Here is a 27,539-nt window from a genome sequence, read left to right on the forward strand (position 1 = left end):
CACGTTGCATTAGAGGTCTGACAATCACAAATATGAGGAATTATATTATCTTTCATAGACATTTTTAATAATACCTTTGATTTGTTCTCCCTCTTCTCCCATTCTCGAATCGATGCAACTGTCGAGCCTATAGCAGGTTTTTCTTCTTCTCCCTTGTGATAGTCCAAACGCCATAATCTTCCAGTAGTTTTTGAAGCTTGAATTTCTAGTTAACATAGTTGGTTCCATCCAATTTGTTAGCTTCATTTAAATAATTTTCAGTAAAAAGATTGGCCATCTTAAAAAAATCTCCTTTGTATTTAACACTCCAGTTGTCCCCAAAATCAATAAACTCCCCTTATTTTGTGACTTAAAAAATAATACCAAAAAAAAATCGAATAAGGTGACACCATTCTCACAAACATATTACAAACCAAAAAAAAAAAGATCTTACTTAGTCAACGCATCTACCAATTGTTATGAAACCAGCTCACAAAAAGATAGAAAAGATAGATCAACGACTTAAAAATCAGCCTCTTGGAGGGGGCAACCTCCTTTACATTACACAAATGAAAAATTCTTGGATGATACAAATGACAAGACCTCCTTTCTATATATAGGAGTCTAAGGGGTCCCAATACAATAAGAGGCTACATAACAATAATATTGTAGGGGCACAACAATAGCAATAGTGGGCTTCTATGAGGCATAATAATAACAACATGGGGACTATATGGGCACAATAATACAATAAGGGGGTTGCACTAATAACAATAAGGGGTTACACTAGTAGTATAGGGACCTAACATGCCCCTTTCCTTCAAAAAGTGTTGTCCTCAACACTTAAGTAGTTCTGGATGCTTCTGTATAAAATTCTCATCCTCCCATGTGGAATCTTCAGTGTTAAGTTCTTCCACTTGATGAGATACTCTAAAATTGATCGATTTTGTAGCTGTCAATTTCTTTTTTTTTAGACTTCTTTTGATTCCAATATGATTTTTCCTTCCTTGTCAATTTCTGGCAATATTGTTTGAACTGGGATCTTCTCACCTATAACTTTCTTTAAGCATGAAACATGGAAAACTGGGTGCACACGAGAAGATGCAGGAAGCTTCAATTTGTATGCCATAGTACCAATATTTTGTAACACCTTGTAAGGACCATAATACTTTGGTGATAATTTATTATCCTTCTTAGCTTACTTGAGGAACATTTGTTTGTATGGTTGTAGTAGTAGAAATACCCAGTCACCTACATCAAAACTTATTTCGCTGCGATGTTGATTTCACTGTTGTTTCATTCTATTTTGCGCCAAAGTGAGGTTATCCTTTAAGAATTTGAGAATTTGTTTTTGATGCTCGATGTGATCTTCCACTGCTTGAACCTTAGAATTTTATTTTAAAGATGATGTGGTGGATGGTGGATGATATCCATAAAGTGCCATAAATTGGGTCATTTTTGCTGCAATATGGAAGGAAGTGTTATACCACCATTCAACTAGAGGCAAACACTTGACCCATTATGTTTGTTTATCAGATACAAAGCAACGAAAATATCCTTCCAAACTTTTTTTCACTATCTCAGTTTTCCCATCAGATTGAGGATGATAAGATGAGCTATGAGCTAGCTAAGTACCTAAATATTCCACCTCTTGTACTCCAAAGAAACATTTGGAACTTTTTGCATATAATTGTTTCTCCTCCAATAGTTTGAGCACCCTGTCAACATGTTTAACATGATCCTTCCAAACATGATCCTTCCAAGACTTGTTATAGATTAGTATATCATCAAAAAAATACTAACACAAATTTTCTAAGGAAGGGTTTGAAACTGGAATTCATCAAACCTTGAAATGTAGAAGGTGCATTGATAAGGCCAAAAGGCATGACCAAAAATTCATAATGACCCTCATGAGTTCTAAATGTTCTTTTTGGAATGTCTTCAATCTTCATTCTAATCTTATGATATCCTAAATGAAGATCCGACTTGCTAAAGTAAATTTCTCCATGTAATTCACCCAATAATTCATCAATGAGAGGATTGGGAAATTTATCTTTAATAGTAAGCTTTTTGAGCTCCCTATAATCTGGACACATGCGCCATGATCCATTCTTCTTATGTACCAATGCCACTGGAGCAGAGAAAAAACTTTGACTAGGTTTAATTATACCAACCTCTAGCATTTCTGCAACCATACATTCAATTTCACTCTTTTGGGCATATGGATATTTGTAAGGCTTAATGTTTGGGGAAAAATTCCTGGAATCAAATGAATAGTATGATCATTATCACGAATAGGTGGGAGGCCTTTAGGAGTCTCAAATACCTTGGAATGATTGTCCAAAACGTTTTGGAGATCTAGAGAAATAGATGATTTCAATGTGGGAACCTCTAGTGAACATAATTGTGCAATTATGCTTTTCATGTTGTTAGAGATGATTATATTTCCTGATTTCCTTGCGATACCCCTTAATTCAACTTTCTTTCCTTCCCAAAAAAATTTCAAGAAAAGTTCTTGAAAATTAAAAGCTATCGTACCCAAAGATTATAGCCATTGGACTCCTAGTACAACCTCTACACCACCCATTGGAATGGAAAGCATTGGACTATTCAAGACATATTCGCCCAAGGATAGCTTGATATTATGGCACTTTCCAGAGCAATTTATGGTTCCTCCATTTTCAACCATTACCTGATACTCTGGTGCTGGATATATGAATAAATTCAATTCCTTGATTATCTTACAATGAATAAAATTATGGGTACTACCTGAATCAATCAACACTATTATCTTTTTCTTCTTGATATGCCCTTCTATCTTAAGAGTTTGAGGACTGGTAATTCATGTCAATGCATTACAACATATCGTCAGATTCATTTCCTATTTCTCTAGGATTGGTTCATGGTGTATATCCTCTTCGTTTGATGTTTCTTGTTCCTTTCCTTTCTCCTCTTCCCCATCTATGTAAATTAATTTTTTCTCAGTATAATTATGACCTTTAGTGTATTTTCTATCAAAATTGTAACAAATCCCTTTTTCTCTTTTTTCTTCCAATTGTTTTGGTGTCAACCTTGTAGGTGGTGAAAGGCTAGGAGCAACAACAGTTCCATCTTTAAATTATGAGTGGTAGGCTTCCTTGTTGCCAAAATTTTGCTTTCAATTTTCCTTGCCAACATGTATGCCTTCTCCAATGAATCAGGTTCCCAAAGGAAAACCTCATGTTGGATGTTATTATTTAAAGTCCCTATGAAGACTTCAATCCTTTGTTTCTCTAGAATATCATTTACCCTTATATTTAATTTTTGGAAGTCCTCAATATGCTCTACCATTGAACCCTTTTATTTGAGATTTATCAATTGGCTAAAGAAGGTGTTTCTCTTTGTATCCTCATAAAATGCTATCATTTTCTCTGTGAAAATGAGAAAAAATCCCTCTATACCATGCAAACTAATTCGGTTCTAAATATAAATATGCAATACGTACCTTTTGTGTGTTTTGCATATTATGTAGATCAAAATATTTCTCCATCTATAGTATCCATGTTACGAGATCCTTGCCATCAAACTTCATCATATCTATCTTTGGAATATGTTGGGTCTTCAATCCAATGTTAGATTCTATGAAATCATGATTAACATTACTTTTGTTCTCATCATGAGTTTCCTCTACTACCTTTTCGCCATTAGGAGGCCTTTCTTGTAGTAGCTTTGTCCCAACTTCCTTCAAACCTTCCATGTCTTTCTTCAAATCTTCCATGACTTTCTTCCAATATTCTTCCATACCATCGATATCAGCTTCCATGGCATAGATAAAACTATTTATCTTAGCTTCGATCGCATTCTTCAAATCATCCATCCAATTTTGATTACTAGGTGTTTCTATTTTCTTGATTTGAGTCATTCTTTTTCTTTCTTTTAGGATCTTGATCTTGAATCTATTATATCTCTAAAAGTTCAGATCTACAAGGTTTGGAATTGTGACCCACGGTATCCCTCTGTCCTCCTTTCAATGCCACAAGCATGATCAAAACTGGATTCTCCAAGAAAGAGTTATGCCCAATCTCCCAAGATGGCCCGATTATATACTTTTTCAGTAGAGCGAACTTGTACGAAGTGACACGTGTCACTGTTTCAACCTTTGGACCTAAAAACAATAAAAGGAGAAGTACGGTCTATTCTCTTTATGTAAATTCTTACGAAATTTCAATCAGATGCTCAGAGAGAAAGTTATGACGGTTTTCCCAAGGTCACCTATTTGGGATGTAATTTGGGAGCGTACAAAAACCATAAATGTCTTGGACCATATCTCCACAAATATATCGAAACAAGATCTGAAATTCGGGTCTGATATTTACCACAATTTCTTCTCAAATGGGTTTTAATTTCAGACTCTGAACCTTCGCAGAAACAAAATTATAGCGAAAATTCCATGATGACCTGTTTGAGATGGAATTCTGGATCTTGCAAAAACCCTAACTTCCTCAGATTATATCTCGAAAAATATAGCGAGACAAGATTTGAAATTTTTACTTGAGGTTCAGAACGATTTCGGTTCAAATGGGTTTTTGTTTTAGCTTCTAAAACTTTGTATCGAAAAAGTTATAGCGAAAATTCCATGATAACCTGTTTGGAGCAGTGAAACCCTAGAATCCGAAGCTCTGATGCCAAATGTTATGAAACCAACTCACAAAAAGATAGAAAATATAGATCAACGACTTAAAAATCAACCTCTTCGTGGGGGAAACCTCCTTTACATTACACAAATGAACAATTCTTCGATGATACAAATGACAAGACCTCCTTTCTATATATAGGAGTCTAAGGGGTCCCAATACAGTCAAAGCCTACATAACAATAATATTGTAAGGGCACAACAATAACAATAGTGGGCTTCTATGGGGCATATTAATAACAACATGGGGGCTATACAGGCACAATAATATAATAAGGGGGTTGCAGTAATAACAATAATGTGTTACACTAGTAGTATAGGGACTTAACACCAATTCTCTTAGGGGGCACTACAAAGTAAGAAATTTCAAAATGAAAGTTTTCCCTCTGCCAGCGCATCTCATGCTTTCCTAGAGGGAACATTGCAATGCAATGAAATGCAAGGAATTAATCTCTACATCACTCAAGCTCATAGATAATCCACTCAAGACATTGATTAACGCTCAGAATGAGGTTGACTCGGCCCTCCATGGATCAGATAGATTGTATCGGCCTTGATTGGCTCATGTTGTTGCTTTTCCACACTTTTCCACGGTGATTGTTGCAAATTGGGATCTTGGTAGACAGATTGTCGCAGATCTTGGCAACCCACTTTGTGGCATATTGTCTTTGCACCTCGACATGCAAATCAACTCTCCACCTAAGCACCACATGTCCCACACTCTTCCATGCTTTACCTCCACACAAAAATGTTATGCCAAGCATATGTAATTGTTAAAAAAAAACTAATTACTAGATTTGCAGTGTTTACATTCAAGTGTTAAAACTTCAATTCCATGATGTTGATCTGCTTCGACATTTCAAGATTCAGGGAGATACGACAGGGTTTTGTAATAGAACTTATTGGAGATTCCTTTAAGAGATGGCAGTTTTGTCTGTGAATTTTGCCTTTCTTCAGTTTAGCACCTTAATTCAACCTGTTTTTTAGATTTGACCTTTAATAGGATCCATATTCTCTTGAACTAAACCTAAGAGATGAGATTTTTGTCATTCAATTTTGTCTTTCTTCATTTTAGCACCTTAATTCAATCTGTTGTTTAGACCTGACCTTTAATAGGATCCAGATTCTCTTGAACTAAACCTCAAAATCTCCAGTTCCGCAATGGTTCTACAGGTTACTACTATGCTACATAGATCATGTAACTGGCATTGCATGTCCACTCTTCAAAGAGTGCTCTCAACACAATCCTTATGCCCTTGTAACTAACAGGTTTCACACTTACTCACACGTCCCATAAGACAATGATTCTACTGGTATTACAATGCAAAACGAGCTCCAACTCTAACTTGTAGTGACAAGATCCACCACTCACTAGATCAAGTGGCTCAAATCTTTCCACGGATCTGTGGTTCCAAGCACAAGACAATCAAATTGTCCATAGACTCTGAGCTTACACTCATATCAACGATCCTCTGCCCACAAACACCTCTCACGATTAGTAGATAACCACACCCTAGACTCAATCACAATCTCAGATCCTAACGCTTTGATACCAACTCAAAATTAGGAAGAGAACTTAGCAGACTTTAGATGAGGAGCCCCTGACGCTGCCAAACATCATTTTTTAATGAAACAATCAAACATACACAAATATAAATGATTATATTATATTGGGAGATCACAACAGTCTCCTAAAAAATAAGATTAAGTCTAATCTAAGACATAATCCAAATAGTAAAACAACCTTTCTCCATTATAAATAGTTAATAATGATATGTGAATTGTAACTAAATTACATAATTTATATTAAATTAATTATGAAATTTGGTGTAATTATAAAATATATTATAAATAGTTATGATGAGAAGTGATTAAAAAATATTAAAAAATAATAATAATTTTTTTTTATAGTGTATGCAATTAAAGTGATATTGAATATTAAATAGTATAGATGAGATTAATGTTGCTCTCACTCAACCTCACAAACTTGGCATATTGGTACACAATCAATGGACACTCTGAAGAGGGAGAACATACATAAATGTTTGGAATTAGGAAGAAGGTTCCTTAAACAAATTACATATATTTTTTTTGAGGACAATGGAACTTGGGAAATAAGTGTTTCAGATAAATTATATTTATTTTTAAGGATTCAAAATGTGGATCAATTTGGAAAGGGATGTTGTAATTAATACTTTGTAATTGTTTTAAGCTATTTTTGTAAAGAGCCATGTTCATAAATTTAATAAATTGTTGGAGCTAAGTCATCATGACATGTTCAAAGTAATTGAAACTTTATGATGCAATAATCGAGATATTTCTTTTAAATTTCATTGATTATTTTCCACAGACATTTTTTGTTCCAGATTTATTAACAAATATTGCATATAAGACCAAATATATATATATATATATATATAAAAAGCATGGTGTGGAAGGAAGCTAAATTATCATTAGTTGAATGCATTTGATTTTCTTATTTATGTATATGTGTCAAATGAAAAGCAAAAGAACATATGTATTTGGTATTCCTATTTATGTATATGTGTTAAATGAGAAGCACAAGACACTACATGACACATTTGTAAAATGCATCATGATAAGCTACGTTTGTGATGTTGGAATTTATAAGCTTTAAGATCCATCCACTGAAAATCATATCAAAAAATGATATGATTTTATTAAAGTGCAATATTGTAGAGGAGAGTGGGATATCAGCGTGGAAAATGATGTAGAGAAACATATCAATCCTAAAATCAAACACTTGAGTTGACTTAGAGAAACCAACTTAAATGCCTCATTTTCGGATTGTTAACATTGGTGCTACATCATTGGAAAGCATCAACATGAATGTGGGGTTCAATCCCTACTTTATTGTCATGAGAAAAAACGTGTTGATCAATAGGATAATATAGTAGAGGAGTCACGTCCCACACCACTAGATCCTAAGGAGGCTTAGGAAATGTTAGTTCTAGAAGATCAATAAGATATTTGGTACCACAAAAAAAAATTCCAAGATTAAGCTATAATGTGAAGGGAGGAATTGAAACCTACCCTTGGGAGTGATTGAGATTAGCATTGGAGCACTTAATGAAGAACATTTTGTATGGAAGGCTTTGGGATGAAATTTTTAGTAGGGTAAAAAGAAGATGTTAAAAATAAGTAGCTATATAAAGTATGGTTAATAAATCTAATTATAGGGAATTAAAACATCTAGGCTACATAAATAAGATGGTTGATTTCATAGTCATGAATTTATCTATGATTTGATTCGAAGTTATTGTGTTTGATGTGATAATTATAGTTTTTGCGTTTAGTGGGGCTCACATAAACTAGAGACTAAAAGTTGTTTGCTTCTTCCATAAGTAAGGGAGTTACTTAAATGACCACCTAACCATGAGATCTACCATTTTTAATAATGAATTTGTCCAACAAAGTTCCTCCGTGGGCTCTATTAAAAGTCATCCTAAAGGCCCGATATAAGATTATCAAGTTATCTATTAGGTTGTGTTGAGAATATTGTTATTTTATGATTATTTATTACAATTGATGTGTTAACGTCTTGATAATATTGAGAAAGCCCCTTCAACCACTTATTGTTTAACATTGCACCAAATTGTATGTATATTGTGCGATTGACAAAGGGTGATTTAGATTTAATGGACATATTAAATACATTATAAATTGACCCTTCAACAAAACATAATAAAAAATAATAATTGACCTTTCAACAAAAGAAAATAGTTTATCCTTCAAAAAAGCTTAAGGAAACAAAAGAATCACAATGGAACCATTTTAAGGATGCATTATTTTACTTGGAAGAAAAACATATTTGAAGTGTTTCAAAATCATTCAAGAGAGTTACAATATATAAAAGAAGTCAATGGGAGAGAAGTAGAGTAAGATGCGAGTAGCAACATTTTAATCACAGAAATTTCTCCTATACATATATTAATTCTTAGACTCCATGCAATGTTGAGATGATACATTATTTCTTGTAAATAATGTGCTAACATCTCAATAATGTTAAGAAAACCTTCAAAAATATTTTGTCTAAGGATGCAAGAAAGTGTTATGTATGTTGTGCCATGACATAGAATGCATGGGTGGTAATTTAGATTTAATGGAATTATTAAATCCTTCATAAATTCTCCCTTCGTTGAAACTTAAGAACACAAAATAATTGATCCTTCAACAAAAGAAAAAATAATTTATCCTTAAACAAAGCTTAAGAAAACAAAAGGATCCTAATGGACGGCTACCCCTCTTCTAACAAGGGTGCCCCAAACAATTTAACAAAGGGCCACACCATTTTTAAGCTCAACTATATGTAATATTTCACCCTGTAGGCTATGTGAGATGAAGTGTAAAAGTGTCTCCTATTTCCCCAAGGTGGATGGTCACGACTAGTCTTCTTAATTTTCATCTTTATGGTGTTTGATTTTATGGAATTACTAGCTAACCCCTAGTGGGTGGTAAGTCCCTACCTTGATGGGCATTCTCATGTCCTGGGTTGGTAGTTAGGCATCATGGAGGTGGGTTTATTAGGACACATGGATTAAGCTTACCCTTGTTGTACTTAACCCTATAAAAATAATTTTGTAAGGGTGGAAACACCGATCTCATTATTGTCTTAGCACACTTATATTGTATTCCTCACATGGAAAATTTGTCTTCTATATATGCACCTCTTTAGTCATGGTCATTATTCTTAATCATGATTCTCTCACAATTCACAATGATTTTATGCTCCATGAGGAAATGTTTCATGTACTCCAAGGTAATAAAACAAGTTTACTACACTAGCAATGTAAAGCTATTTTTTTATAATGACAAACTCCAATCCTTTTTTGGATGACAAGTCAATATTTCTTGAAGTTTATTAGCTATTACTAGGGAGAAAAATGAGGAAATATGTTGAGAGGCTCTTCTATAAATTGAGAGCTCACTCTCCTCCCAAATCATTGTGTATTGTTGAGATCATTTTTTTTCTAAAATGTAGTTTATGAAGCTTTGATGTCAACTTTGAAGTCTCTTATTTCTTGGATATTCTACATATTTTTAAAGGCAATTTTTTGTTAATTCAATACTACTCAAAGGATATAAATATATCGCCATTTGAAGGGAAAGTTTGTCAGTTTGAGGGAGATGTTTAGGGTTATCTCATTTCTCATTTTTTGGTCTAAGGTAAGCATTAATTATCCTTGTTGGGAAATACCCTAGAGGTTTCTCAAAAAGGGTTTTTATTTTACTTCATCCATATTTGATCTTATGGTTGAAGGCTTTCCCCTTGGAGGGATCTCTTTTAGTACGGATTTGTTTCATAACTTGTCTTGAATATACAAGGAGGCAATTTAACTTCTAGGTTTTTACCCCCTTTCCTAAATACACAAACATTGCATAACCAATTTAAGAGTAGCATTCATCTTGACCCGAATTTCCCTAGTGGAGATAAAGCACCTAAGATTGAATCCAATAACCAACCATTTTTTAGAAAATTCAAGTTGTCAATATTACAAATTTAATAAAAATAAAAATGAAAGAGTTGAAAATATTTCATTTATTGTCTAGAAGGAAGTTCACAGATTATATTTTTGATCTAAATAATATTCTCAGGATTTTTTCCATATTGATAATCCATATGCCCAAGGAAAAATGGCCCTCTTATATGCTTTCAAATTTGATCTAATATCATTTTTTAGGGTTTGAAGGTGTCTTCTCAATTCTAAAAAAATTGTCATAGCAATATCTTTCAAGGGTTAGTAAATCTCTTTTCCTATAGGTTTGTGAGAGATGATGTTTATAATTCTTTAAATCCCCAGTTTCATTTATAAATTATTTTAACTACATATTATCATTAATTAGAAGTGTTTAAAAATGCCTTAAGTATTAAAAATGGTTTTTATCTTGATTACCTAAGGAATTTTCCAATTTCAACCCTAGGGGGATTGGAACCCCTTTTCTTGCAAGTTTCGATTATATTGTTATAGATTACCATTTAGTTGCAATTTTATCATAGCTAGCATTTTTTTCCCTCACATTTATGTACCCGTTGACAATGTTGTATGCTGCCAACATTGTAAGGGTATATCCCCGATGTGAAGTTCCAATTAGACCTCACGCCATTCTCTGTAGGAGTCCCATCCTATCATATAGTTTGACCACTATTGGTAAGGTTTAAAAGGTATGCCTTGGTTACACACACATACAAGGGATCACAAAACCTCTTTGGGAAGAAAGTATGTAGGCTTTGCAGGCTTTGTGAGACACCCAATAATGTAATATGCACACGGAAACATCCATGTCTAGTAAAAAGGGAAACGATCCTTCGATTAGAAAAGTAATAGTGTTATGCTAAAGGGGGACTTGGGAAGGAAGAGAAAGACTTATTGAATACTTACAAAATATTCCACATAATAAACAACAATCATAATATCATACACTTATCCAATAATAAACATAGCTAAGCAACAAAGTAGTTCATTAAATTAGTATGTAACTAAAGAAACATATATCATAAACATAACAAGAATAGTCATACTATATCTATGATACATGTTTGAAGAAGTTTCATCTCATAGAGCTTATGATTAACAGTGAAAGATCCAAAGTACATTATTACAAGAATGAAAAACTATATCTAGTAGTGGAACATAAAGCCACAACTTGCTTCTCCAAATAACAATCTATCTCCTATGCATTACAACAGAAGCCAAGGAAAGACTTCAAGAATCCAAGCCCTTAGATTGAGTTATGAGGAGCTATCTATAACAAGTAACAATGACCTTTGAGCTTCCTCATCACTCTTCAACTCCTATGGCTATTCATATTCTATTCATGACTTATTACATTCCATATGTGTCGCTTGGACTTCATTACATATCATTTATTACATAAGACAAATTAAATATGATATTGTGGCCTAATGAGACAAAAATGATAATGGGACAAATTCTCATCAAATTGATAAATCATTAGCTTTCTCATGGAGCTCATTTGTAATGTATGTGTGTCATGCTTTGAACTTCGTTTAGATGGCTTTGACTAGAACTAGCAAGACCCTTATATATCGCATCTTCACCTCCACTGCCTTTATTAGTATGGTCTTGGATCTTGAATTTACATTATTCCATAGCCATGAAAGTTTCATATGAGCTTTGATTGGTCTAATGGCGTACTGTAGAATAATGTCTTTGGTAACCTCTAAGCTTTTCTATTATGTTTCATGTTTGATTTGCTTGATTCATTTCTTGATCTCCTAGAAGATGACTTCTTTGCCTTTGATTTGTTCAAGTGATCCTATTGCGAGCATCCCATATTTATGTGTTATAGACTCGAAACCATTGTGCAATCAATTATAGGCAGCAATAGTACTAATAAATTGTTCTCCAAGGTGCATGTAGTTTTGATGGTGGAGTCTCAACTGAACTTTTCCTATCTTTGTGGCAATCCTATCTTTATTTTCCAAATGTTGTGGAGCATATGGATACTTGGTATCACAATCCTGAAGCTGGTCAACTGCTCTATTTGTCATTTTCAGGAGTTTCGCCACTTCCTATACTTTCTTCTGAATGCCAACGAGAGGAGACACCACCTGTTGTAGAAGAATCATCTCATCATATAACTATACTATGGTGTCCTCCATTGACCCCATCTCTTACTACATAGCTGACTCCCATTCTACGGTGTTGAAACTTTATGATGATAAATGTTGATTCTTCACTGCAAGATGTTCCACCTGTTGCTTCATTGCAGCAAGTTCTTTCCTCAATCTAGCACTCTCACTCAGTAGATATTCAGAGTTTTCCTGTGTTGTTGTGGAAAAAGAAACATTTGTTTCCATGACTTTCCTAGGATTCCTTCTATTGTTGGCATTTATCACCTTATTTATAAAAATTGATACTAGATTTTGAGGATCATTGGGAAATTATCTATGCATGTGTGCACGATCCTATTCTTAATTTTATCGAACATTACATTGCACACATCCATGACTCTATCTTCTGTGGATGTGTGATTCCCATTTCTCCAAATGGAAGATGGCAACTTGTGAGGGGAAGTTCCTTTGGAGTACCTGGCTCATCATCCATGGGTTGAATAGTATCTTCTTCCTCCAACTCTTCCTCTTCTATCTCTTGAATCAACTATTCTTCTTCGAATATCTATGTTATTTCTTCCTCTTGGGTCTTCCTCTAATGTTCGTCTATCCTTTTCCTCTCCTCCTCTTCTTCTTGTTTCTTTTGGAGAAACTCATCATGCTTACTCTTCTCCTCTTCATCTTCTACTTATATCCTCTCCTGTTCTTATTCAATATCTCCTATGTTCAGAGGATCAACTTTCCACTTCCCGCTGCTCTCACTTGTCGAATCATATATGATCCTTTTCTTAGGAACTACTTTCCTTGCCTAAGGGGTTATCTATTCTTCCTCCTGGACATGCATATCTTGAACTGGTGGATCTTGGGGTGAATTGGTCATTTCCATTAGATGTGTCTTTTTAAATGAATTATACCAGTTCTTCACCATTTCATCTTCTGTTGTGGTAATTGATGAATACCTCGTACCATGATTGATCCTTTCACAATTTTTCCTACACACTCTCTTGGGATCATATCCATGAAAGTATTTAGTGGTGAAGTGAAAGTGATCTAGCTCCTATATATGTTTTTATCACCTTGTGGCTCTTCAACTCATATAATCTGATCCTCAATGGGAAGGTGGTCAAGGGACTTTCTTCCTCATGTGAAGAACTCCTGACAATCCCTTGTCCAACTGAATTGCTACTTTCTACATGACCACCTTATTGGTCACATATCGCAGAATGAGATGAGGGGATATTTGGCATCCAAGACATCTAATGTGTGTACCCTCGAGAGCTACAAACCAATCCGCGATATCGCAGAGTGACTCCTTTACTTGATTGGTCATACAAGGAGGATCGATCTCGAATATCATATGAAAGGTAACTACAAAGAAGTGCTCAAAAAATTGTTATATGTTCCTTTAAAGATTTATTTTGATAACACTTTGCAGTGAAAGTAAATTGGGAACATGTCCTCAAGGATCCAATTCCAGTACATTCCTGGGAACACATACTGTGTGCAGATTCCATCTAAAAGAAATGTAGACATGTAGAATTTTGGGCCTTGATTCACCCTCAAACATGTGTTTGTCTGCCCCACATGATGCTACAACTCAAATGACAATATATATTCCCAATTGAAATCTTTACCACAAGTTACCACCATATTGAGCATATATATGTAGTTTTCCTCAAACACCTCAGCATTCTTGCACCCATGAAACTAACAACACAAGGCTATTAGATACTGATATACATATAGGATCGTATTCGAATAAAATACGGATGGCCAATGGAGAAACTTGGAAGGCTCTTGATACCATGATTTAATAATGTCTCTCATGTCAATATAGACCCATTTGTAGTAGAATTCATGGTTTTCATATTCTATGGGTCTGAGCATCTTGTAATATGTATACATATCTTCTCCATGATAGGTGGTGGTCTGACTGCCACCCTCACTGTGAAGTAAAAGATGAGATTCGTCCATGTGTGTAATGATCCATTCAATTACTTCTACGCAGGGGATGATTGGGAACCTACATGCAATCCTATGCATCTTGGACCACTTGATATTGATGTATGCTTGCATCTCTTCAAAGTTCCTAGCAAATCTTTTCTACATGAATGTGTTGTATATACCACTCCATCTGACCTTGGTAGACTTATCATTGAAGAACTGGGCATCTGCATAAATGGGAATGATAGGCTTGGTAACTTCAACAAGTTCATCAATGCTTACTTCCGAGACTTCTTTGGAGGCTACTTTACGAGGAGGCATGGCTCCCACAGATGATGAAAGGGTGAAAATACTTGTAGCAAGAACACTTCTTTTTGGCAGCACACTCATAATAACAATATTAGCTTAAAGAAACCTAACTATGCAACAATATGTGGCAATCATGTACAAAGAGCCGTCACATGTAACCAGACATGAAAATATATTAATGACAATAAAAAAATCACTTGCATGCATGAGAAAACAAGCATGCAAACAAGGGTTGTGCACTTTCAAAGAACCAAGGAAGGTCAAGAGTCATTCAAGGCTTTGCAGTGCACTCGTGCGCTCAAGAAAGAGGGAGAAATCCATTGTAACAGCCCTGGTGAAAATTCCATGTAATAAATGCTAAAAACAATAACCATGGATGACTGGAACACTTATTCCAGGTTGAATGTTGGGCAAGACGTCCTAGGGGGTGTTTACTTGATTGTTTATGGCTAAAGAAATTGGCAAAGGCATTAAAAGTCATTTTGGCACATTTATTTATTAAAATAATGGAAATTAGGAGAAAAGGAAGGTGAAAGGTCACATGTTGCATGTGAGGAGGAAATTGAAGGAAAATAATGGAAAATGAAGAAAATAGAGGCCTCATTAATAAAAAGGCTTCTAAGGATCAGTGGGCAGGACTTGATCAGTTCAGTTTTGGAGCTCTCTCTTTATCTCTCTCTCTCTCTCTCCCACACCCTTGGATACTTAGAGTTTTCTTGGAGCACTCTTGGAAGGTGTGGCATGCTTGGATTAGTGGAGCAAGAAGGAAAAGGAAGAGTAGGAAAGCACAAGAAGGCATCAGCATCAGCAGCTACATCAGATTTTCTTGTAGGTACCAAGTTGCATGTATGTTTTCTTCACTAGTTTTGGCATGCATGGCACATGCATGTGGTTTCTTGGTTGTGATCTATCATTGGCATGGAGGATTGCCTGGATCGATAGTGGATTTCCTAGCCTTTCCATTTCTTGGATAGCCATGGTGATTGTGGGTTTACTTTCATTGTTTTGTTTTAGTTGGTTCTCATGTTTCCTTAGCTTGGGTTGAGTTACTAGTCCTGGAAGCCCTAGTTGAACAAACGCTCTAGAAGCCCTGTAATAACTTGGGTTGAGTTACTAGTCCTGGAAGCCTTGGTTGGACAAATGCTCTGGAAGCCCTTGGTGGGTTGAGTTACTAGTCCTAGAAGCCTTGGTTGGACAAACACTCTAGAAGCCCTATATAAGTTGTGGGTTGAGTTCCTAGTTCTGGAAGCCTTGGTTGGACAAACACTCTGGAAACCCTAGAAGTCTTGGATGGAAACCAATATGATGATGGTTTTTGGTGATGTCTGATCGTGAGGTGGAATCATTGTTTGATGGGTTGAGGTGGGTGGCCTCTGGAAGCCCTGGATGAGTTTTGATTGATGTGTTCTCTGAGATCCCATATTCATGCTTGGAATATGGCATGGGGGGTAATTGGCTGAAGAGAGACTTGGCTCAGCCAATCTATGGTCAGGTGGAATGTGGTAGTCCCATCATTGGTTGGTTCATTGCATTTATTAATGAAAAATTCATTCCCTTGATTTTCATGTGGAAATGTACTGATGTATATATGGATTTTGATGGCTGATATGTTTATTTTATTTATGTTCCTATTATGTTTTTTATATGCACATTTACCGCGGAGGGTGTTACCGAGTGGTATTAGAGCATGGTTCAAACACTTGGACTAGATGGGCTCTATCATAGGTAAAATGAAGAACAAAGGTTAAATTTTAGACCTTTATGTCATATCTGTTATAACTTTTCTTCTGTGGAATATTAGAAGTCAAAAATTTGTCCATACTAAAGGTAAATCCCACTGATAATGTGGTAAAAATTTCAGATATTGGTTCATAATAATTTAGGAATTATGATCTAAGGAAGATGACCTTCCTGAATACACCTTTAAACAGGTCATGTTATCATTTCTGCAATAACTTTTCTTCTGTAGGCTTTCAAAAAGTTGAAAAATCATCCACATTGAGAGGAAATACCAATGATTATGTGGTAGAAATTTCAGATATTGGGTCGCAATATTTTAGGAGATATGAGCAGAGGGAGTCGAGCCTTCTGAATGCTCCTAAAATCAGGTCTCAAACAGGTCACGCTGACATTTTTGTTATAAATTTTATTCTGGGAACTCTCAAGAACTGAAATCTTTTCCACAATAAGATGAAATCCCACTTATATTGTGATAAAAATTTCAGACATTTATTCGCTATATTTTAGGAGATATGACCAGTGTAAATCAAGCTTTCTGGATACTCCTAGAATTGTGCACCAAATAGGATTGTGTTGGTATTTTGTTATAACTTTTCATCTATGAAATCTCAGAAGCTGAAACTTGAACCATAGTCAAGAATAATTCAACTGATCATATGATTCAGTTTCCATAACTTGTACTACTACATTTTAGGATATATGCATTGAATCATTCGCTATATTAGTTTGCATGCAAAGTGTTTGATGAAATGCTTAAATGGTTCAATGATTAATTGCATACAAACTGTTTGATAAAATGCCCCAATGAGTATGTTGTTTATGGTTGGGGATAGTATTGATGTGTAATAGTATTTCTGTAGTTGATATATGCTTACTTGTATGCAAATATTTTTCTATATTAGTTTGCATGTAAAGTGTTTGAATAAATGCTTACATGCAAATGTAATAGTATAGTAGTTGTTTGAAGAAAATGTAAAAGTATGGTAATTGTTTGAAGAAAATGTTATTTTTTAGATGGGATAGTATTTTAATATGATAATATGGATGTAGCTGATCTATGCCTATTTGCATGCAAAGAATTTGAGAGTTGCATGTAAGTAATTTGAAAGGTTGCATGCAAAGAATTTGAAATTTGCATGTAAGGAAATGGAAAAGTGGAATGTTTTTAATTATTATTTTATAAGTGGAATAAATGCAATGTTTTTGACTAAATATCATACAAAATGTATGAGAAATAAAAATCAATTTCTTTTCAAGTGTGGCTAGCTTTAGTAGAGCTTTGGAGATCCCATTTCCATAATTGAACATTGGAGATCAAACCATTATAGTAGCTTCCTCCTTCTACCTTAGTGTGGACCATGGATAGTAAGGGGGTATGCTTATAGGTTGTTAGTATTGGTGAATGCTGATTTCAAATTAATAGACACGATGTCTTGATTTTTGGAACATGTGACTTACTGAGTATGAATTATATGTCGCTTACATGTTGATTTCATGATACCTACTTACATCCTTGTATGTTAGGTTACGTTTTTGAATATTTTGGATTACATGTATCAGTCTTGTAGGTTGATTACAAGATTTGATCGCTTATGTTTGACTACATGTGTTTATGCGTAGGTGTAGTTGATTTGACATTGCTTATGCATACTGTTGGTTGCATGTGGCAATGTGTACAATGGAGTAATGGTGATTTTCATGCATAAGGTAATGGTTTGTGTAGTTGATATGGTCATGCATTAATGACTGGACTCTAGCTAGAATGATGTGTGTATGGTTTGGTACTCATTTGTTATATGCCTATATGCAGTTGTTATGCATGTACGGTCTTGGTTATATTATGCATGAATAGTATGCCAAATCTGCCTTGTGAATTCATTGTATGCAATTTAGGTCATCATGATGCTATTGGTTGTTATGATGCTAATGTGTTGGCTGAGATAGAACAGGAGATGCAGATCATCATAATGAGGTTGCAGCATTGGACTTTGTGGCAAGAGCAGATTTCCATATAGGTAGTGTATGTTTGGCATGAAGTTATGTACGTTAAGGATTATTATATGCATTAGGGTTATATACATTAGGTTTATGAACATGTATTTGATGTTATGTTTACATTCATGATAGATGTTAGATGATTAGTTTGGTTATATGCACATGTGTCAGATAGTCAAGAATTATAGTAACCTATAGTTATATGCATTTCTATTGTTGTTTTATATTAGATAACATGATGATTACGTTGTATGTTGTTGATGAGTATGATATATATCTTATTGTTGTTATATGCTATTAACTTGCTAATTATGGTCATTTCATTGAGATATTGATGTTATAATTTGGATTGGTTATATGCGTGATGGTTATGTTCATTGCCTTGAATAAATTGATGTTATATGTATTGTGTTAAGCTGGTTTGACCTATGAAGATGGTTATGGTTGCGATATTCAGGTATGAACCAACTTATTTGTGAGATGGTGTCATACTAATCTAGATTGACTTTGCATATGTGTATGAGTTTACGATGTGAACATGTTATTTATATATTGTTATGGATATCATGATCTTATGAGTGCTTGAGCTAATGTGTTGTAAAGTTATATTGTGCTAACTAGATTGATTGTGCAGACAAGATCACCTCCCCTGAGATACATTAAGGTATCAGTTTCTTATGTCATATATTTGGTGTTCGATTGTTGGTTATGTCATCTAGTTGATTTATTTAACATGGTATGAATGTTTGATGAATTGCATAATATGAGTATGTGTTCAAATGATCTTGTTATAAGATGATTATACTAAATATATGTGTTGAGACAGTTGATACGTACTTGAGTATAGTAGGTGATAGTTGTAATATTATGACTGACTACCATGAGTTGACTATGGATTATGATATTATTGTTTGTAAAAGTTGATTTCAAATTGATAAATATGATTGTCTTGATATTTGGAACATGTGTGAGCATGATGCAGGGAGTTGCATGGCAAGAGAGGTTGCCATGAAATCTTGAAGAAGGCTCGGGTTGAGCTTTCCCTGGGAACCATGGGGATGGAGTCATGGTTTTTGTTGTTAGTCTTATGCTTTTGGTATTTTGCGATTGTTGTGCTTGATTTGCAAGTTTGATTATGTCTGGTGCATAGCTATGCCACTTTGTTTATGGAATCATGTTGTTATTGGTTTTTAGGTCTTCTTCTTGTTTGCTTCTTGTCTTGCCTTTTATGTTTTGAGTCTTGGGAGTTGGTTGGGAAAGAGGAAAGTTGATGGAGCTCGAGGAGAGTTGTTTGGTACTCAAAAGATAATGTAAGATTCAGATGAAGCTTGGTGCATGAGTAAGTGCAGCGAAAGGTAAGGATATGGCAATCGGTTGGACTGGCTAGGTCCATTGTGGTAAATGGATGGTAGTAGTATAGTCATGAGAAAGGTAACATGAAAAGGTAAAGTAAATGGATTTGAGGTGTCATATGCTTTGGCTATGTTGGGAACTGTTGTTGTCAATGCCTATGCATAAATAAGGAAGTTCTCTTAACCTAGACCTTATGTTATCTGGTAATTATTTTATGATCATGATTATGTTGAAGTTTATATATGTATACATGGATGTATGTATGTCGTTGTCTGACAAGGTGATGATTATTTTATGCTAATGATTATATATGTATATATGTATTGGTGTCATTGTTTTACAAGGTTGCCAGGGATCATTATGTGGAAGAATGATTTCTTATGCAGGTGAATGGCATGAAGAGGTTCATGGTCTTATGAGGAATCAAGTGGGAAGAGTAGTCACTATAAATATACAAAGTCAATATCATGTGGATATGATTTGGTATTGTATACTTGTATTATGCCTATGTTTATGTTATGACAGGTAATGTTGAAGGATACATCAGCAAAGTGAAAGCAGTGTGGTCTATGACATGCTAGGATGAGCATGGATAAGACATTAAAAGCAAGGTTCTTGGTAAAGAACAATGTGGTTTTGGATGTTTGGTACTAGTGTTATGCATATATTGTATATGTTGTACATGTTTCATATATGATGTGTGCACATGCGGTGTTGTGTATACATAGCGTGTGTACATGTTATTTATGCAATGTTATGTACAAGATGGTACAAATAGGGTTGTGCGAATATTGCATATGGGGTGTTGTATACATATTGTACTATCTTCATGACATATATGTGGCGTGTGTGAATATGGTGCTATGTACATGTTGGATATGCAGTGTTGTGTACAAATGATGCTATGTATGTGTTGGATATGCAGTGCTATGTACACTCGGTGTTGCGTGCATTGTACATACAGTGCTATGTACATATGGTGTTGTGTGCATGATTGTACAAGTGGTGTTGTGAGCATGTGGTGTCGTGTACATGTTGTACATAGGGTGTTATGAGCATGCGGTGTGGTGTACATGTCATGCATGTGATGCTATGTACATATGGTGCCACGTACACATCGTGCGTGTGGTACTATGTACATGTGGTATTGTGTACATGTTGTACAGTGGTGCAGTGTATATGTGGCGTTGTGTACACATTGTGCAGGTGGCATCATGTACATGTGATGTTGTGAACATGTTGTGCAGGTGGTGCAATGTATAGGTGGTATTGTGTACATGTTGTACATATGGTACTGGTGTACGTGTGGTATTGTGTGCATGTCATTGATGTTGTGTTATGGGCATGTGGTATTATGTATATGCATCATGTAGTCATGGTATTGTGGCATGTGTACTCGTTGTGTGGTACTCTGTGTAGGTACATGTATTGGGTGGTATTTCACATCGGGTATAGATGGATGCATTGTATTGTATACACTGGGTGTGGGTGTATGTGTTGTATGTCAGTTGTAGATGCATGTATTGCATGGTGTGGTATGTCATGTGGTTGTATGTGTGTGATGCACACTATGTGTCTATGCACATGGTTGAGTAGAAGGAACTGAGTGTTTATTGGGTGTAGCAACCGATCCGGAGTGCATATGGAACAAAGACAAAGGTAGAACCTAAGGATTGAGGAAAGGATAAGTCTCATCATTTTATTTCAATTTTATTACGTGTGTGATTTATGACTATGGTATGTGATGATTATATCTGATATATGATTTTGATGGTTAATTTTTGAGCTAACCTAATGTGATATTTTTATACATGTTGATTTGGTCAAATATGCTAGTTTGACTTATTGTGACAGGAAGTGAACATGATTGCAAATGTACCTTATTGATGAGCTACCAATGAGGTATGATGTGAATTTATTTTCATTTATTTTAAAACTGATGGAAGTTATGTTCATAGTACATGAATCATGAACATGCCCGATTGGGTAGTTGAAATCAACTACAAGAATTAGCAACTTGATATGGTGGCTTGGTGGTTGCTTATGGTGGTTTGGTAGTTGCTTTATAATGGTTTAGTATTTGATTTATGATCATTGATATATGCTTTATGATGATTTGATATATGCTTTATGTTGGTTGATACATGCTATATGATGTTTTGATATATGCCTTATGATGTTTTGATAGATGCTATATGATGATTAGTGTATGGTTGATATATGTTTGGTATATGATTTGGCATATGTTTTGGTATATATATTTTGATGAGGTTTTTATATCTAGACCCGTGTATGGATTTAAATACCGTAACGAGTTGTGTTATAAGGCTTCACTATGCGGTATGAGTGTTATGTTATTATGCAATCATGTGGTTATGTTATCATGATGTTATGATGTCATATGAGTTTTTAAGCAGGATGATCATTGTAAATACCGTAATGAGCTATGTTATAAAGCTCCACTATGTGGTATCTTTTCATGTTTTCATGATGTTATGTCTTGAGTAGATATTTCATTGTAAATACTGCATCGAGCTGCGTTATAAAGTTCCATGAACAATATGTCTTCTGTCAGCAGGTTGCTGAGGTATATGTGTGATTGAACATCGAGGATGGTGTCCCCCAAGGGGGAGGGTTCTGTAATAGCCCTAGTGAAAATTCCATGTAATAAATGTTAAAAACAATAACCACGGATGACTAGCACACTTATTCCAAGCTGAATGTTGGGAAAGACATCCTAGGGGGTGTTCATTTGATTGTTTATGGCTAAGGAAATTGGAAAAGGCGATAACTAAGGCATTAAAAATCATTTGGCACATTTATTTATTAAAATAATGGAAATTAGGAGAAAAGGAAGGTGAAAGGTCATATGTTGCATATGAGGAGGAAATTGAAGGAAAATAATGGAAATGAAGAAAATAGAGACCTCATTAATAAAAAGGCTTATGAGGATCAGTTCAATTTTGGAGCTCTCTCATTATTCTCTCTCTCTCTCTCATACTCTTGGATACTTAGAGTTTTCTTGGAGCACTCTTAGAGGGTGTGGCATACTTGGATTCTTGGAGCAAGAAGGAAAAGGAAGAGCAGGAAAGCACATGAAGGCATCAGCATCAGCAGCTACATTAGATTTTCTTGCAGGTACCGAGTTGCATGTATGTTTTCTTCACTAGTTTTGGTATGCATGGAACATGCAAGTGGTTTATTGGTTGTGATCTATCATTGGCATGGATGATTGACTGGACCGACAATGAATTGCCTAGCCTTTGCCATTTCATGGATAGCCATGGTGATTGTGGGTTTACTTTCATTGTTTTGTTTTGGTTGGTTCTCTTGTTTCCTTAGCTTGGGTTGAGTTACTAGTCCTAGAAGCCCTGGTTGAACAAACGCTCTGGAAGCCATATAACAGCGTGGGTTGAGTTACTAGTCCTGGAAGCCCTGGTTGGAAAAACGCTCTAGAAGCCCTTGGGGGGTTGAGTTAGTAGTCCTAGAAGCCTTAGTTTGAAAAACGCTCTAGAAGCCAGTATAAGTTGTGGGTTGAGTTACTAGTTCTGGAAGTCTTGGTTGGAAAAAAGCTCTGGAATCCTTGGAAGGCTTGGATGGAGACCAATCTCATGATGGTTTTTGGTGATGTCCAACCGTGAGGTGGAATCATTGTTTGATGGGTTGAGGCAGGTGGCCTCTAGAAGCCCTAAATGAGTTTTGATTGATGTGTTCTCTAAGATCCCACATTCATGCTTGGAATATGGCACACGGGGTAATTGGCTGAAGAGAGACTTGACTCATCCAATCTATGGCCGGGTGGAACGTGGTAGTCCCATCACTGGTTGGTTCATTGCATTTATTAATGTAAAAATCATTCCCTTTATTTTCATGTGGAAATGTACTGATGTATATATGGATTTTTATGGCTGATATGTTTATTTTATTTATGTTCTTATTATGTTTTTTATATGCACATTTACCTCGGAGGGTGTTACATCCATCAAGAGGGCATTGGTGCACTCTGAAGGGTCGAAGGGATGGGGTTTTGGGCCTTTAGGCCTTCACAGTGTGCTCATACACTCAAGGAGACATGGAGGGCACACGAGGGCACTACGAAGGGATGAAGGAACATGTTGACAAGCCTTCAGGCCTTCATAAGGCACTCATGTGCTCAAAGGCATCGAGGGTGCATTGGTGCATGTCAAAGTGACAAATGGAATTTCTTCGACTCTTGGTGGTGCACTCATGTGCTTAAGGGAGGGTTTAGTTCTTCGCGATGAATAAGTGTGCTCAAGAAGAAAACTTGACTATTTTGGGCACAGTTTTTGAGGTTGATTGGGCTTCAAGTTCCAGAAGTGTGCTCTTCCTATTGAAATCTCAAGAAAAAGTTTAACAACAAGACTTCATGGTAAGAATGAGAAGAAGAAGGATTTGTTAGATTATATAGATTTTGTCGAAATCATGACGAAATATGGAAGGTTGATGCATGTGAGGAGTTATTTCATGCGAGAATGAATTAACACTTACAGAATGAAGATTGAACAGAAACGCCAACAAAGAAACTGAAAGATAAAGAAACGACATTAAGAAAATCAAGAAAGACAATGAAATCATGAAAGGCAATGAATAGATTCAACATGAAAAACTTACTTGTGAATTTGGTTGATGAAGAGTTTCTTGGTTCCTAGTTGTGTACTCAACTCAAATGAGAATGGTTATGCAAAAGAATGATTAATTGGTATGTTTTAAAAGATTTTATGTGTAAAACTAATTCATGCATGATTTCCACTTGTCGACGACTGAAAGTATTAGTTAATGGAAGTTAAGCGGGCTCCTATTTTCTAGGAGTGCGCCCACATGCAACCAAGAGGCTCATGCATGCACCTATGATGAGCGCATGTCTTCAGAATGAAGGAGTGTGCTCAAGTAGGGTTCACTTGCTCAACATGAAGGAGGGAACACTTCTTCAACCCAAAGGAGTGTTCTCCACTCAAACGCATGTCTTGATCAAGTTGGAGTGTGATTTTTCCTTTAAATATGATTTTTCTTTCTTTTGTTTGCTTTTTTTGTGCGTGAAAATGCAAGTTTCTAAGTCAAGATAAGTCATGAGCTCACCTAAACATGAACTAGATAACTCAAGTACTTCTAATGGTTAATTGATGACACTTAGGAAACATTGACTTAGGAAGATGCGACACTAGGAGAAAACACACAAATAACAAATCAAACAACATGACGTCACTAAGGGGCTTGAAACAACTGTTAATGAAGGCTCCAAAATTAAATTAGGAAAAAATTTTGGAGGGTCGTTGTCGTAGTGACAACAATTGGAAACACACTGGGAGAACCCCGACTTCTCTAAAATGATTTCATTTAAGCTTGAAGTCTCAATTCTCCAAGAAGTATTGATTCAAACAGTGAGCTACCTTAGCTTCCCACTCTTACCCAGTTAAAAATGTATTTTTCCCAATTCCACTACTCGGCGTAACACATCATAAAACAAGACATTTCATTATCTTGACAATGTAAGTAAGTGTAATATATTACCACGAGTTAAAATAATCAGAGTATGATTTTTACATCTCTAGCATTGCTCGTTGATAGCAGGCCTAGACAGTATCCTAACGAAGTCGCTTCAAGAACACAAACTTTACTTCAATGCCAATGATCCTAGACAGTACCTCGGCGAAGTCGCTTGCTTCACCTCCTTGTGCAGGAAGTCTTTCTCTTATTTCAACCTTTTATTTTTCTTTCTTTTCAATAGGCTTGTGCTTAGGCACTTATTATTTTTCAACTAGTGGAAGAAGGACCATGACTTATTGAGAGCAGAAGAGATTACTCCTTTAGAGACATGTTTGAGACCTTTGATTCTTTGATCGCTAATTTTTTCCCCCTTATCTTACTCTACTCAGGTAGATAAGAAAGAACACATTATTCCTAAAAGGGACCAAGAATAGGAAAGAGAATCCTAAATAGATATGGGTCTCATGGTTTTCTTTCATCTTCCCAGTTGAAGGATCATATTTTCCATCAGAAAATCATTCACTTAAAATATGTAAACCAAAAAAAGGAAGAGGGAAACAAATAAGCCAAGGGTTGTATGCTATTACAACTTGAACTGCACAAAATTTTAGCCACATCATCTAGAAGCTCAAAAACTAGCTTTATTCAAGAATCCATACAACTGAAAAACAAAGGGAAGATGAAAACACAAAACAAGATTGAAATGCGTCTAACTAAATGCAACCTATCCTACCCTAAAATAAAAAATATAGGGTTGGGTAATGTGAAATGGAACTTCCAATGCAGCCACAGAAGCTACTCCTGACCTTTGGGTGGAAAGATGTGATCGTGTAGAACCAAAACACAAAAAAAAGTGCAATGAAAAAAACATAGCATGGAAGCATTTTCACTAACCAATAGAAAAAAGAAGTGTAACTGCAACGGTGTAACACACTCGACTACTCTATCAAACAACCGAATTCACGATAGTGGAAATTACCAAGTCTATGACCATACAATATTCGACAAAGCACATGCAAGTACAGGTCTCAAGATATGGGTCTGGACCGATAAGACGTTTCCAAGGAATCTACAATAGGATCATGGAATCAACCTTGTGGAAAAATCTAATAGGAAATATTGAACAAAGGCAAGTCCATGTCATAAGCGACATTAACAGGCTGACACAATCTATGTCATCATGTGAGTGAGATTCTTTGATGGATGATGTAAAGGATTCATTAATACCCCTCTCTATTTCCACATCATGGACTAAATATTTGCATGAGGTGGGATGTAGTAGTGGAAGTTCAATAGTCAAATTAAACCTTCTTCCCTGAGGGTTGAAAAAATTTACGTGAAGAAAACAAGCATCCCTCAAGAGAGAGTCGACATCCCATGTGATGAAATTAGTGACAAAATGGTGCAAAAGAATCATGAACTGACCGAAATCACAAATATCATCATGGTGACAGGAAACTGAAACATGATCAATTGCTTGTCAAAACAAGAGCCATTATTCAAATTGTGAGATTAAAAACTGAGGTGGATAAAATATATTTTCGATATTACTACAAAAATCTTGAATGATAAGCATGACATCTTCTCGATCAAAAGGAGTTATACCTGAAAGAAAATATTCGATAATCACATCAGACTCCCTTTGAAATTTCTGTGAATCTAAATCTTCTTTTGGGAACAAAGGTTCATCCATGGTAATTGAACAATCATTACCACATAATTCATATAAAAGGAAATCATTAGGGCCATGTTTATCCAAGGGTTCAATTCGATTAATGGGTAAAATATCGACTGGTGAGATATCAAGGTTTGAAGATGGCAGATTGATAAAATCAAATGAATCATCATCAGGGGAGAGATTTGATGGAAAAAATTAATTCTTCATTAGTATATTGATCTTCTAGTTTAGTGATAGATTGAGGTTCTGGACACAAAACATCAAAAGAAGGGGGACATGGGACAAAAATAATATCTAATTCTTCCTTAGGATGCTGAATTTTTTCTTGACCAGGAGGGCATGAAGGATCGCATTCAAAATATTTTCTTTACTTCTTGACTAAGAAGCAAAACTTCTCATCCAAGAATTGCCAATCCACATTCTCATTTGGAAATTGATAACAAATATAGAGGAATCAGTCAGTAAAATGTTCAGGAGATTCATTTAATTCCAATCTAAGTTGATCAATTTGATTAATAACATCTTAATATTCATATTTGTAAAAAACACGATTAAGCTCCTTAAATAAATGTTTAAAAGATGAGGTAGAAGTAGTGGGTAGATAATAACACCATTGCTTCACATGAACATCCACTGTAAGGGTAAACAATCACACGAGGATTTCTTTAGAATACACACCAGTTGAAAAACAAAATTGAGCAAATTCAATTATGTAATCAAGGACGATTGCTGTACCATTTCCATCAAATTTAAAATGTGAAAAGTTA

Source organism: Pinus tabuliformis, chromosome 1_2 (assembly GCF_031772625.1).
Source record: "Pinus tabuliformis cultivar Carrire ecotype Pingquan chromosome 1_2, CPIR1, whole genome shotgun sequence".
NCBI classification, from domain to species: domain Eukaryota; kingdom Viridiplantae; phylum Streptophyta; class Pinopsida; order Pinales; family Pinaceae; genus Pinus; species Pinus tabuliformis.